Source organism: Rhinoraja longicauda, chromosome 7, assembly GCF_053455715.1.
Source record: "Rhinoraja longicauda isolate Sanriku21f chromosome 7, sRhiLon1.1, whole genome shotgun sequence".
Classification (NCBI taxonomy): Eukaryota; Metazoa; Chordata; class Chondrichthyes; order Rajiformes; family Arhynchobatidae; genus Rhinoraja; species Rhinoraja longicauda.
Window position 1 is genome coordinate 65,946,670 of NC_135959.1, and position 15,216 is coordinate 65,961,885.

Here is a 15,216-nt window from a genome sequence, read left to right on the forward strand (position 1 = left end):
CCACCACCCCCTCCCACACATACGCAACCAAAAAAAATATATATAAAAACCATCCCAACACCGACACCGCTGCCGTTAGGCGCCGCCATCTTCTGGTCTGGTTTCTGAGCATGTGACCTGTATTAATGATTTTGTTTTCTCTGTAACCATGGGAATTGTATTAGATTTGTAATTGGTCCTTGATTTCTTTTTGTCACACCCCTTTCTTTTCTGTATAAAAAAATAAACAATCATGGAGAAGTTGTTCTTCCCCTCTCCTGAGTTGAGATCTCTTCAGACACTAGTGTTGTGTCTGGAGATCCTCACGGGAAGAACCCCATGGTGGAATAAATCTGATGTGCTCATCCAGTATTACGTGTGATTATTCAGACTGAAGGTAAAGAACTCGGATTATCAAGGACAGATGTGGACATGAAAACCAGACAGTGATCAAGAATTGAGTAAATTGGAAATGCTGGGCAAAGTGGACAGATGTTGAGAGAGGAGGCAGACAACATTAGTGATGCAGCGGTCAGCAAAACAGCCATGCTGAGGTGTAGACTGGATGAATAACCCGGTGTCTATGAAATTGTCAGATTGTTGCAAAATTCCAATTTAGTTGATATTTTACTCCAGCCCTGCAGCAATATTGTTGTTGTCTATTTGGAAAATAATCTAACACGCCATTCAGTTGGAGTAAACCCATTACATGAAACCCACTACCCTCACCAGAAGGTAGGAAAATTGACAGGGGAGAGTCAGTGGATGTGGTGTACCTCGACTTTCAGAAAGCCTTCGACAAGGTCCCACATAGGAGATTAGTGGGCAAAATTAGAGCACATGGTATTGGGGGTAGGGTACTGACATGGATAGAAAATTGGTTGACAGACAGAAAGCAAAGAGTGGGGATAAATGGGTCCCTTTCAGAATGGCAGGCAGTGACCAGTGGGGTACCGCAAGGTTCGGTGCTGGGACCCCAGCTATTTACAATATACATTAATGACTTAGATGAAGGGATTAAAAGTACCATTAGCAAATTTGCAGATGATACTAAGCTGGGGGGTAGTGTGAATTGTGAGGAAGATGCAATAAGGCTGCAGGGTGACTTGGACAGGTTGTGTGAGTGGGCGGATACATGGCAGATGCAGTTTAATGTAGATAAGTGTGAGGTTATTCACTTTGGAAGTAAGAATAGAAAGGCAGATTATTATCTGAATGGTGTCAAGTTAGGAGGAGGGGGAGTTCAACGAGATCTGGGTGTCCTAGTGCATCAGTCAATGAAAGGAAGCATGCAGGTACAGCAGGCAGTGAAGAAAGCCAATGGAATGTTGGCCTTCGTAACAAGAGGAGTTGAGTATAGGAGCAAAGAGGTCCTTCTACAGTTGTACCGGGCCCTGGTGAGACCGCACCTGGAGTACTGTGTGCAGTTTTGGTCTCCAAATTTGAGGAAGCATATTCTTGCTATGGAGGGCGTGCAGCGTAGGTTCACTAGGTTAATTCCCGGAATGGCGGGACTGTCGTATGTTGAAAGGCTGGAGCGATTGGGCTTGTATACACTGGAATTTAGAAGGATGAGGGGGGATCTTATTGAAACATATAAGATAATTAGGGGATTGGACACATTAGAGGCAGGAAACATGTTCCCAATGTTGGGGGAGTCCAGAACAAGGGGCCACAGTTTAAGAATAAGGGGTAGGCCATTTTGAACGGAGATGAGGAAGAACCTTTTCAGTCAGAGAGTGGTGAAGGTGTGGAATTCTCTGCCTCAGAAGGCAGTGGAGGCCAGTTCGTTGGATGCTTTCAAGAGAGAGCTGGATAGAGCTCTTAAGGATAGCGGAGTGAGGGGGTACGGGGAGAAGGCAGGAACGGGGTACTGATTGAGAGTGATCAGCCATGATCGCATTGAATGGCGGTGCTGGCTCGAAGGGCTGAATGGCCTACTCCTGCACCTATTGTCTATTGACAGCAAAATCTCAAGATAGGAGCTCACTATCACCATCTCAAGGCCAAGAAGCAAATATAATCTTACTTAAATAACTGGTCTACAGGTAAACAGATTGCCCCTCCCTTCTCTTTCACTTCCATTTGGATTAAGAGTGAATATATTCAGACTTTTAACATTTTTAACTTGAAACAGGACAACCTACAATTTTTGCGACTTAAATTGAAACCTGCTGAACTATGCAGCACAGGAGTTTAGTTCCTAACATTTACGGCACCCCCAATCATTCACAAAGCAATCACTTTTCTTTACTTTGTATAGGTCCTTCTTATTCTTACACTATTTCTCTAACTTAAATTGACAAACAATGCCACAACTTTGATTCTAAACTTTGGGAAAGAATTGGCATTGGTTACATATCCATCCGTCACACAATATACCAAAGATGCATTTCTCTCCCCATGTTTATTCCAAAATTTACAGTTGACTCTTCTAACTTGTCGCCATTTGATTACTCTGCACCATTCGAAGAAATCGCCACAGTCGGCTGTGGAGGCCAAGTCAATGGATATTTTCAAGGCGGGGATTGACAGATTTTTGATTAGTAAGTGTGTCAGGAGTTATGGGGGAGAAGGCAGGGGAATGGGGTTGTGAGGGAGAGATAGATCAGCCATGATTGAATGGCGGAGTAGACCTGATGGGCCGAACGGCCTCATTCTGCATCTAGAACTTATGAACTTATGAGCCTACCTTTGGGACAGCCTTAGCCATTCTGTGAGCGTTATTTGTACTCCAAATAAAACTGATCAGAAATGGAGGAACCAGTGGCCTGCAATTCCAGTGGCACTTTTAAATTGAGCACTGAACAACCAGTGAGAAGTTGTCATGGAAACAAAACCTTCTCTGCTTGAGAGTGACTGTCCTCTGATTCACTGAAAGCATATTCAGACTATAAAATAGTTTGCCCTGATTGGTTGAGTATTTACTTTATTTTAAAAAAATTGCATCTCAGTTTCAGAAAGAAAATCAAAATATTTTTGACATGAAATATAATGTTATTAACTGGTAGACTGGAAAACTGTATCGAACAGAATGCAAGCAACTAAATAATTGGATCACGGCTCCAACAATAATATAAAAAGCATCAAATTTCCCTTTCAGGCCAACATAACCTGTATTTCAAAATTTCAATAATGTGCCCTTTATATATATATTTAACCTGCGTGTATGTCTGTAGACCTGTGATGGAGCAATCATCGAAATGTTATAACAATTAAACATTGAGGAAATGTGTTGCACGGTGGCGCAGCGGTAGAGTTGCTGCTTTACAGCGAATGCAGCGCCGGAGACTCAGGTTCGATCCTGACTACGGGTGCTGCACTGTAAGGAGTTTGTACGTTCTCCCCGTGACCTGCGTGGGTTTTCTCCGAGATCTTCGGTTTCCTCCCACACTCCAAAGACGTGCAGGTATGTAGGTTAATTGGCTGGGTAAATGTAAAAATTGTCCCTAGTGGGTGTAGGATAGTGTTAGTGTGTACGGGGATCGCTGGGCGGCACGGACTTGGTGGGCCAAAAAGGCCTGTTTCCGGCTGTATATATATGATGATATGATGATGATAACAAACTGAAAATAAATAGTCAGATAATTACACTAACACATGCGAGGGTGTTGTTTGGGGTCTTCTTCCTTTCTATTTTCTACTGGCACTGCATCACCTTTCATTATTGGTTGCACAGTGCAGAACATGTGGAATTACTAATTTTCCAATTTTATACATTTGGAAAGGGAAAAACAACAGGAAAGCAAAGACGCATCAATGCAATCTCGGTTCTAGAGAAGCTCGTTCTATTGTGCTCTCAAAGGTTTATTGAATAGAGAAAACAATGGCAATCGCAAGCATGAGACTTCTATTTTGTCTTAATAAAATGGGACAATTTGCTTTTTTTGCACTTTGCTCCCACTGTCAAGACATTTTAAAGGAAGAGAAAATTAGAATTCCTTTTTCACATGTTTGACAGTCTCTTGACCTATCTGAAACCTCATTCACTGGCACTGCAGTCTGTCATTTAGGCCTATCTTAGCTTCTTTCAAAATTGTGTCTGACTTGTAAAATAATTTTCATTCACCACACCAACTGAATATGGATCAAGCACAGGGTGGGGAAAGCAAACAGGCAATTTGCAAAAACTGCACATCTATATACTAAAACTCTCGTTTGTTTGTTTGTTCCTAAACTACAGCCAAAACGGTACACGATAGCGCAACAATTTTAGGTCCACCTTACTCACCTTTGGTGCTAATGGAAGAAGTTTCATTGAAATCGGTGTTATATTTTTAAAGTTATTCACATTTTAAAGTTTAAATCTATCTCCTAGGGAGAGAGTGGAGAGGGAGGGAGGGAGGGAAGTGGGTGGAGGGAGGGAAGTGGGTGGAGGGAGGGGGGAGGGAGGAAGGGGGAGGAGGGATGATAAGGGGGGTTGAGGGGGATGGAGTGTGGGAGGGGAAGGGGGAGAGGAAGGGGGGAAGGAGGGAGGGGAGGGGGTTGGAGGGGGGAGGGCAGGAGGGGGGAGGGCAGGAGGGGGGAGGGGAAGGAAGGGGGAGGTGGGAGGGGAGGGGAATGGGGGAGGGGGAGGAGGGAGAGGGAGGGGAGGGGGAGGGGGGACTTTAAGGGGGTTTGATGGGGATGGAGTGGGGGAGGGGAAGAGGGCAGGGGAAGGGAGGAGGGGAAGGGGGGAAGGGGGAGGGGAAGGTGGGAAGCGGGGAAGGGGGAGGGGGGAGGAAGAGGAGGGAGGGAGAGGGGGAGGGAAGGGGGTGGAGGGAGTGGGGAGGGGAGGGGGGAGAGGGAGGAGGGGAGGGGAGGGAGTGGGAGGGAAGGGAGAGGAGGGGGGAGAGGGGAGTGTTGTACTTCGTGGTCCGGTACCTGTTGTACCTTTGTTGTGACTCTGGAAGGACCACGAATACACATGTTTATGATGTTATCATGGTGCAGCTTGTACTCCAGGCTGTTTTTCCAAGGCCGCCTGGATCCAGAGTGACCGCCTAATCACACCAATCACTTATATACACAGGCATACAAAGTAGTTCTTGGATACACAAAGTAGTCCCAGCAATATCACAACATCCCCCTTGTCTTATATATTACAACATCCCCCTTGTATTATATAAAATTGTTTTCTTTACCATTCTAGGGCTAAAATATATTTAACAAACAAAACCAAAACACCATTGCTTTTTGCAAACAAAACCAATAACACAACTAAACACATTTAAACACAATTGCTTTTTTCGCCATCATGGTGGTCACTCCTCTGCGGAATTTCACTCATCTCCATGTGGTCACTCACCCCGGGTGGTCACTCACTCCGTGTGGTCACTCATCTCCGTGTGGTCACTCCACAGATATATACAAATATACAAAAGCATCAAATACAATACATTAAGCTTTCAGTACACAGATCACTACACAGGTCATTAAACACAAAATATTCATTTTGTTCCATATCTTCCCCTCAAGAAGACGTGCTGTGTAGATCAAACGTAGTGTAGGCTCTAGATGCTCCACCACCATGATTTGCCTGCCACTGCTGGCCTCCCACTGCTGGGCTGGCACTGCTGGGCTCCCATTACTGGGCTGGCATTGCTGGGCTCCCACTGCTGGGCTCCCACTGCTGGGTTGGCACTGCTGGGCTTCCACTGCTGGGCTGGCACTGCTGGGCTGCCACTGCTGGGCTCCCACTGCTGGGCTCCCACTGCTGGGCTCCCACTGCTGGGCTCCCACTGCTGGGTTGGCACTGCTGGGCTTCCACTGCTGGGTTGGCACTGCTGGGCTGCCACTGCTGGGCTCCCACTGCTGGGCTGGCACTGCTGGGCTGGCACTGCTGGGCTCCCACTGCTGGGCTCCCACTGCTGGGCTCCCACTGCTGTAATTGCGGTGCGATCGCGCCTCCGCTGTAGTGCGCGCTGGCCCCGCCCACAGGTGCTCCCCGGCAGCTGCCGCTCAACTTTTCGAACGCGCTGCCGCTGCGCGCTGGCCCCGCCCACAGGTGCTCCCCGGCCCCGCCCACAGGTGCTCCCGGCCCCGCCCACAGGTGCTCCCCGGCAGCTGCCGCTCAACTTTTCGAACGCGGTGCTGCTGCGCACTGGCCCCGCCCACAGGTGCTCCCGGCAGCTGCCGCGCAATTCGAACGCGCTGCCGCTACCTCGGGCCCAGGGCTGTCCCGACTCTACGGTCGACGCGCCTGGGTAAGTACATAGTGCCTCGGCCTTACCGGCCGCCGCACCTCCGCGGGTGGTCGGTCCCTCCGGTCGCCGACCCCCTCCGGTCGCCGCACACCTCCGTGGGTGACGGTCTCCTCCGGGGCTCTCCTGGTCGCTGCACACCTCCGTGGGTGTCAGCATCCCCCGGTCGCCGCACACCTCCGTGGGTGTCGGTCTTACCGGTCGCCGCACACCTCCGTGGGTGTCGGTCTCCTCCGGGGCTCTCCCGGTCGTCGCACACCTCCGTGGGTGTTGGTCGTACCGGTCGCCGCACACCTCCGTGGGTGTCGGCCTCCCCCGGTCACCGCACACCACTGTGGCTGTCGGGTCTCCCGGTCGCCTCCGGTCACCGCACACCTTCGTGGGTGTCGGTCTCCACCGGTCGCCGCACACCTCCGTGGGTGTCGGTCTTACCGGTCGCCGCACACCTCCGTGGGTGTCAGGTCTCCCGGTCGCCTCCGGTCTCTCCCCGTGAAGCAGTCGCAGGCTCCTAATCTCGGGCCTGCACAGGTGCTGGGGCGCGATGTGGGCCTTCACACACCGCCCTCAGCAGCTTGCAGCGTCACGTCGGCAGCTCGCCGCTGACTACTGAGCAGGTAAGTATACCTACATATATTGGCCCCTTACCGAGCGGGAAACTTTTTTTGTTCTTCAGGGCTCTATCTTATCTTCCTGTTAACCTTTTTGCTGGGTTCCTTTTTGTTAACCTTTTAAAAAAATTTTTTTTTTACGCACTTGTTAACTTTTTTTCTTGGGGTTTTTGTTGTTTTCCTTTTCTAGACTAAACACCCAAACCGCTGCCACCATGTTGTACTTCGTGGTCCGGTACCTGTTGTACCTTTGTTGTGACTCTGGAAGGACCACGAGTACACATGTTTATGATGTTATCATGGTGCAGCTTGTACTCCAGGCTGTTTTTCCAAGGCCGCCTGGATCCAGAGTGACCGCCTAATCACACCAATCACTTATATACACAGGCATACAAAGTAGTTCTTGGATACACAAAGTAGTCCCAGCAATATCACAACATCCCCCTTGTCTTATATATTACAACATCCCCCTTGTATTATATAAAATTGTTTTCTTTACCATTCTAGGGCTAAAATATATTTAACAAACAAAACCAAAACACCATTGCTTTTTGCAAACAAAACCAATAACACAACTAAACACATTTAAACACAATTGCTTTTTTCGCCATCATGGTGGTCACTCCTCTGCGGAATTTCACTCATCTCCATGTGGTCACTCACCCCGGGTGGTCACTCACTCCGTGTGGTCACTCATCTCCGTGTGGTCACTCCACAGATATATACAAATATACAAAAGCATCAAATACAATACATTAAGCTTTCAGTACACAGATCACTACACAGGTCATTAAACACAAAATATTCATTTTGTTCCATATCTTCCCCTCAAGAAGACGTGCTGTGTAGATCAAACATAGTGTAGGCTCTAGATGCTCCACCACCATGATTTGCCTGCCACTGCTGGCCTCCCACTGCTGGGCTGGCACTGCTGGGCTCCCACTACTGGGCTGGCATTGCTGGGCTCCCACTGCTGGGCTCCCACTGCTGGGTTGGCACTGCTGGGCTTCCACTGCTGGGCTGGCACTGCTGGGCTGCCACTGCTGGGCTCCCACTGCTGGGCTCCCACTGCTGGGCTCCCACTGCTGGGCTCCCACTGCTGGGCTCCCACTGCTGGGTTGGCACTGCTGGGCTTCCACTGCTGGGTTGGCACTGCTGGGCTGCCACTGCTGGGCTCCCACTGCTGGGCTGGCACTGCTGGGCTGGCACTGCTGGGCTCCCACTGCTGGGCTCCCACTGCTGGGCTCCCACTGCTGTAATTGCGGTGCGATCGCGCCTCCGCTGTAGTGCGCGCTGGCCCCGCCCACAGGTGCTCCCCGGCAGCTGCCGCTCAACTTTTCGAACGCGCTGCCGCTGCGCGCTGGCCCCGCCCACAGGTGCTCCCCGGCCCCGCCCACAGGTGCTCCCGGCCCCGCCCACAGGTGCTCCCCGGCAGCTGCCGCTCAACTTTTCGAACGCGGTGCTGCTGCGCACTGGCCCCGCCCACAGGTGCTCCCGGCAGCTGCCGCGCAATTCGAACGCGCTGCCGCTACCTCGGGCCCAGGGCTGTCCCGACTCTACGGTCGACGCGCCTGGGTAAGTACATAGTGCCTCGGCCTTACCGGCCGCCGCACCTCCGCGGGTGGTCGGTCCCTCCGGTCGCCGACCCCCTCCGGTCGCCGCACACCTCCGTGGGTGACGGTCTCCTCCGGGGCTCTCCTGGTCGCTGCACACCTCCGTGGGTGTCAGCATCCCCCGGTCGCCGCACACCTCCGTGGGTGTCGGTCTTACCGGTCGCCGCACACCTCCGTGGGTGTCGGTCTCCTCCGGGGCTCTCCCGGTCGTCGCACACCTCCGTGGGTGTTGGTCGTACCGGTCGCCGCACACCTCCGTGGGTGTCGGCCTCCCCCGGTCACCGCACACCACTGTGGCTGTCGGGTCTCCCGGTCGCCTCCGGTCACCGCACACCTTCGTGGGTGTCGGTCTCCACCGGTCGCCGCACACCTCCGTGGGTGTCGGTCTTACCGGTCGCCGCACACCTCCGTGGGTGTCAGGTCTCCCGGTCGCCTCCGGTCTCTCCCCGTGAAGCAGTCGCAGGCTCCTAATCTCGGGCCTGCACAGGTGCTGGGGCGCGATGTGGGCCTTCACACACCGCCCTCAGCAGCTTGCAGCGTCACGTCGGCACCTCGCCGCTGACTACTGAGCAGGTAAGTATACCTACATATATTGGCCCCTTACCGAGCGGGAAACTTTTTTTGTTCTTCAGGGCTCTATCTTATCTTCCTGTTAACCTTTTTGCTGGGTTCCTTTTTGTTAACCTTTTAAAAAAATTTTTTTTTACGCACTTGTTAACTTTTTTTCTTGGGGTTTTTGTTGTTTTCCTTTTCTAGACTAAACACCCAAACCGCTGCCACCATGTTGTACTTCGTGGTCCGGTACCTGTTGTACCTTTGTTGTGACTCTGGAAGGACCACGAGTACACATGTTTATGATGTTATCGTGGTGCAGCTTGTACTCCAGGCTGTTTGTTCCAAGGCCGCCTGGATCCAGAGTGACCGCCTATTCACACCAATCACTTATATACACAGGCATACAAAGTAGTTCTTGGATACACAAAGTAGTCCCAGCAATATCACAACATCCCCCTTGTCTTATATATTACAACAGGGAGGAGAGGGTGCTGCATCAATGCAATAGCGGTCTGGGCCCAACTTGGTCTAGTAAGGCAGTAAAGACAGGAAAGTAGCTTTTTTAAACTATTAAGTTGAAGTGCATGTTCTAGTTAACGTGTGAAATAAATACCGTTCAATATCGAGAGCAAGGAGTAATTAAATTCTAGTCTTTTTAAAGTATTTTAATGATTTGTTGGCAATGGTGCTGGGTGATATAACTTCTCCTTACAGTTTTACCTTTGTTGTTATTTATTTAGAGTTCAGCAAATCCTTTTGCTATCTATTACTTCTGTGTAATATTGCAGAATCAGGGGAAAAAATTAGAAAAGCATTCTGACAATTTCTTTACTGGAAATGTTGCTGGCATATCTGCTATGCTGCTTGCATGTATCTGCCCATTTGTAACACTCAGTATTGTTTGGCCTTCCTTGCCCCAGCATGGAATTGAACACTACACACTGTTTTTGGCAACCGTTTAGTGGAACACTGTTGCTTGATCTGCAAGGTGTGCTGGATTACTGCTGAGGTGACCCGTTGTCTTGTCAATTACTTTTCATTGTACCCTTGACCCTGTGCCAGCCTACATATGACAAATAAAATGTATTATTATTATTATTAATCATTTTAACTCCCCTTCCCATTCCCATACTGACCTTCCTGTCTATCAGCTGGCGCCACCACAGTGGCTGCCTTGCCAACAGTCTGTTTGTTTTTATTATTTTAAGTATGTGTTAAAAGTATGGTTTAGTGTTTCTTGGTTTGTTTTATGTGGGGGAGGGGGGGGGGTGGAATTGGGGTTTTTTTTTTTCCAATTTCTTACTTCGACAGAGATGCGATTTATCTCCGTGTCGTATCTCCGTCCCCTTTGCGGCCTAACATCGAGGAGTCGGTGGCCTTTCCTGGAGACCGGCCCGGCGCAGCGTGGACTTACCATTATGGAGCTGCGATCCTTTGCCGAGGATTGACTGAGGAGAGCTCCATCCGTGGGGCCTGTGGACTTCAACACCGTGAAGCCCGTGGCCTCTGGGAAGAAGAGGACGACTCGGGGGCTCCATGCCGCGGAGAGTTTCAACCATCCCGACGCGGGGGGTTTCGATCATCCCGGCACGAGGGCTCGGACATCGGCCGTCGGCTGCGGCGACCACGGATGGTTCAAAAGCCCCAACTGCGAGCGAACAAAGAGGAACGTGATTGAACTTTATTACTTTCCATCACAGTGAGGAGTGTGGAATCCGCTGTGGTGGATGTTTATGTTAAATTTTACTTTATGTGGTTGTGTGTCTTGTTGCTTTTCACTTAGTATGGCTGCATGGTAACTCAAATTTCACTCTACCTTAATTGGTACATGTGACAATAAATTGATCTTGAAATCTTGAAATCTTGAAATCTTGAAATCTTGAAATCTTGAAATCTTGAAATCTTGAAATCTTGAAATCTTGAAATGTTGAAATGTTGAAATGTTGAAATGTTGAAATGTTGAAATGTTGAAATGTTGAAATGTTGAAATCTTGAAATCTCTGTCCAGGACCTCCTCCATTGCCAGAATGAGTGCACACGCTAACTGGAGGAACAGCACCTCAAATTCACTTGGGTCGTTTCCAACCCAATGGCTCGAACATTGAATTTTCCAATTTCAAGTAACTAACCCACAATAGTCACCTTCCCCCTCCCCTTTCTTCCCCAACCACCCCCCATTTCTTTCCTTCGCTTTCCCCTTCCCTCTCCCTCTCCCCCTCCTCTCTTGATACCTATCTGACCTCACACTGCTTTCTCCCATCCATCTCCACCTGCACCATTTAGAATGGATACACAATTCACAACTTTTCTATCCATGAGCTTAACAATTCACAACTCTTTATCCTTTCCGGCCTCAAGCTTGGCTCCCCATCTCTGGCCTTTGTCCAGCAATCTGCCGATCAAAACAAAGCCCTCTCTTGTGTTCACCTCTTACCAACCATGCTCTGTCCTGCCCCTCCTCTATCCCTGCATCAGTTCCCATCCCTTTACAACCAGTCTGAAGAAGGGTTCCAACCCAAAACTTCACCTATCCATGTTCTCCAGGGAAGCTGTTTAACTTGCTGAGCTACTCCAGCACGTTGTGTCTTCCTACAGTACTCCAACCACTGCTTAGTAAGATTACACAATAAGTCCTCCCAAAAAGTTAATTTTATGCAAATGTCATATAATACAGGTACCGGGAAAGTTGAAATAATTTTCTTTTAGCAACAACGAACTGCAGATGCCGGTTTGCACAAAAGGACACAACGTGCTCGAGTAACTCAGAGAGTCAAGCAGCATCTCTGGAGTACATGGATAGGCGATGTTTCGGGTCAGAACCCTTCTTCAGAAGAAATATATTTGTTACACTGGATACCATCTCGGGAAAGAGAAGCAAAGTTAATCAGGGCATATTTTAATTCTGATAAATTGGAAGATTTGGTTTAACAAATTAAGAGGATAAATCTTTAAAGATGTATATACATTAGAAATCTGATGCCTACATTTATCCCGAAAGTGGCTGTGCTGAGACTAGAGGCTTGGTTGGCTTCCTGTGAATAGAGGAGAGGTGTTGGGGTTGTGACTGAGGGGAGGAGAAGAGATGAAGCACTTTGCTCAGAGCCCCTCTGCTACGTCCTTTGTCACCATTTCCCCAAACAGTTGTATAGGAAGGAACTGCAGATGCTGGTTTAAACCGAAGATAGACTCAAAAAGCTGGAGTAACTCAGCGGGACAGGCAGCATCTCTGGAGAGAATGAATGGGTGACGTTTCAGGTCGAGACCCTTCTTCACACTGAGAGTCAGGGGAGAGGGAAACAAAAGATGTAGACTGTGATGTAGAGAGATAAAGAACAATGAATGAAAGATATGCAAAAAAGTAACGATGATTAAGGATGATTAAGGGCTGTTAGCTGTTTGCTGGGTGAAAACGAGAAGCCGGTGCAGCTTGGGTGGGGGAGGGATGGAGAGAGAGGGAGTGCCGGGGTTACTTGAAGTTAGAGATATCTTGTGTTTTGGTGCAGTTAAATCCGAGAAAGATCCTCAGGCTCTCTGTAAGCATGCACAGTATATTCAGATGCCTGCCAGTGCAATCACACCAAATCTGCTGCTCCAGAATATCCCCCTTGCTGACAGCCCCAGGGCTTAGTCATCGAGTTTAGCTGAGCAGAGCTTGGAGCATCCAGTTGATAATCCACGGTTGCCCCATTCCCTGCTTGTTTGTAATACATTGGTCACCAGGCAAAAACATAACCCTCCTTTACCAGCCCTGCCCAAGTGCAAGCATGTGTGAGTCTCTGGTGAGGGAAGTGAGAGTCCTGTGTCAGTGTGCCCTCGGACTGAGTCCCGGCTCTGAGGAAAACACATTGTCATCCTTCTGCTACACACTCAGGTTGAAGGACAGGGACCCGAAGAGAGAGCAAAGGCATAAATCGAACTTTGAAGCTGATAACATTTTAACTCCCCTTCCCATTCCCACACTGACCTTTCTGTCCTGGGCATCCTCCACTGTCAGAGGGCAGCTTAAACACCAGCGGTATGAATATTGATTTCTCTAATTTCAAGTAACCCCTCTCTCTCCACCCCTCTGCCACGCCAGGAGACTGCTAGTTCCAATGTTCACATCCATATAACCCTTCGTTATCACCTCTTCCACAACCAACAATGGACCATTGTGGGCTCCACCTTTCCTTGGTCATAGGTGCCAGCTCTGATTTGTTCTGAACCTTTTCATACCTTTAGTTTTTTTCCCCCTGACTTTCAGTCTGAAGAAGGGTTTCGACCCGAAACGTCGCCCGTTCCTTTTCTCCGGAGATGCTGCCTGACCCGTTGAGTTACTCCAGCATTTTGTGTCAACATCTACAACTGTGAATGTGGTAATGGGCCTCCAGAAGCATTCCAAATCATTAACATTTTGTGACAGTGAGGGAATGTTTTAAGAAGTTTTTACAGATGTCCAGGTTTGCTGGGCCGATTTGTTATTTTCTGCTGGCTTAGACTCTATGTACGTGAGTGTTGTGTACTTTGTGGTTGGAATGAGGTGGAATTATGTTCCCAAGAACAACAAAAATAATGGCCTTGAATCTGTGATAGCCCCTAACAGAAGCACAACAGGAAGCTCACAAGCACTGCAACGTAAGTAGGACAATCGCTGGTCAGGCTGCATTTGGAATATTGTGAGCAGTTTTGGGCACCATTTCTGAGGAAGGATGAGCTGCCTCTGGAGAGGGTCCAGAGGAGGTTTACAAGAATGATCCCAGGTATGAGTATGTTAATATATGATGAGCGTTTGTCGGCACTGGGCCTGCACTCACTGGAGTTTAGAAGAATGAAGGGGGACCTCATTGAAACATACAGCATAGTGAAAGGCTCGGATAGAGTGGATGTGGAGAGGATGTTTCCACTAGTGGGTGAATCTAGGACTAGAGGTCATAGCCTCAGAATTAAAGAACGCTCTTTTAGGTAGGAGATGAAGAAAAATGTCTTTAATCAGAGAGGGGTGAATCTGTGGAATTCTTTGCCACAAAAGGTTATGGAGGCCATCAATGGATAGTGTAAGAAAATAACTGCAGGTGCTGGTACAAATCGTAGGTATTTATTCACAAAATGCTTGAGTAACTCAGCAGGTCAGGCAGCATCTCAGGAGAGAAGGAACGGGCGACGTTTTGGGTCGAGACCCTTCTTCAGTCTGAAGAAGGGTCTCGACCTGAAACGTCACCCATTCCTTCTCTCCTGAGATGCTGCCTGACCTGCTGAGTTACTCCAGCATTTTGTGAATAGAGGCCATCAATGGATATATTTAAGGCAGCGATAGGTGGATTCTTGATTAGTACGGGTGTCACAGGTTACGGGGAGATGGCAGGAGAATGCTGTTTGGAGGGAGAGATAGATCAGCCATGATTGAATGTTGGAGTAGACTTGATGGGCCGAATGGCCTAATTCTGTTCCTATCTCTTATGATGATCTTATGATTCCATGCCACTATCCTGTGTTTCCATTTTGCCTCTGTGTACAGGGCGCTCCATGTCTTGGCTCTGGACTCACCAGGATGTCATGTGTGTCAGACCTCACCACCAGAAAAGAAATTCACCTTCGTAGGCCCACAAACAGCAGTTTTGTCCTGCTCTGACTCCTCATGTGGGGCCTCACTGACATCATTTGCTCTCAGAAACATTTCTCTTCTTTACCTGCACAGATGAACCAGTTGAAACCACTCAGATCTCTCAAACTCCCCCTGTTCCAGGTACAGGCACTTCCTGCCATTGTCAGCTGCTCCACTTAGAGAATGCTGTTCTCTATTTCCCGTAGACTTGTTGTAATTATAATAGTAATTGTAATTAATTTATTAGCCAAGTATGTAAACATACCAGGAACTTGATTTGCCAACAGTCATACAAAAAAAGCAACGAGGTACAAAAGCACATAAAAATTAAACATGGACTTAAACAGCCACCACAACAGCGTGTGAGAATCCCCAGGCACACAGCATAAGTGGAGACCCACAGCTATCAGTTCAATGTCCTGGCCGCACACACGCTCCTTCACCGTGATGTGACCAGAGTTGTACCGACCGCTGTCACACTCTCTGCAGTCCCTGTCCACCCGAACAGTCAGAAAGCCGTCCACACTCGCACTAGACTCCGGGATGTCCTCATGGAGCCATGTCCCTGCAAACACCGAGATCACCGTACTCACGGCACTCCCTCCGAGTCCCCACCAGTGCAGGCAGCACCGTCATCTTGGTTTTTTTTCGGCGGCCTCACATTCCCCACTGTGGTGGAAGCCAAATAACTTATACCT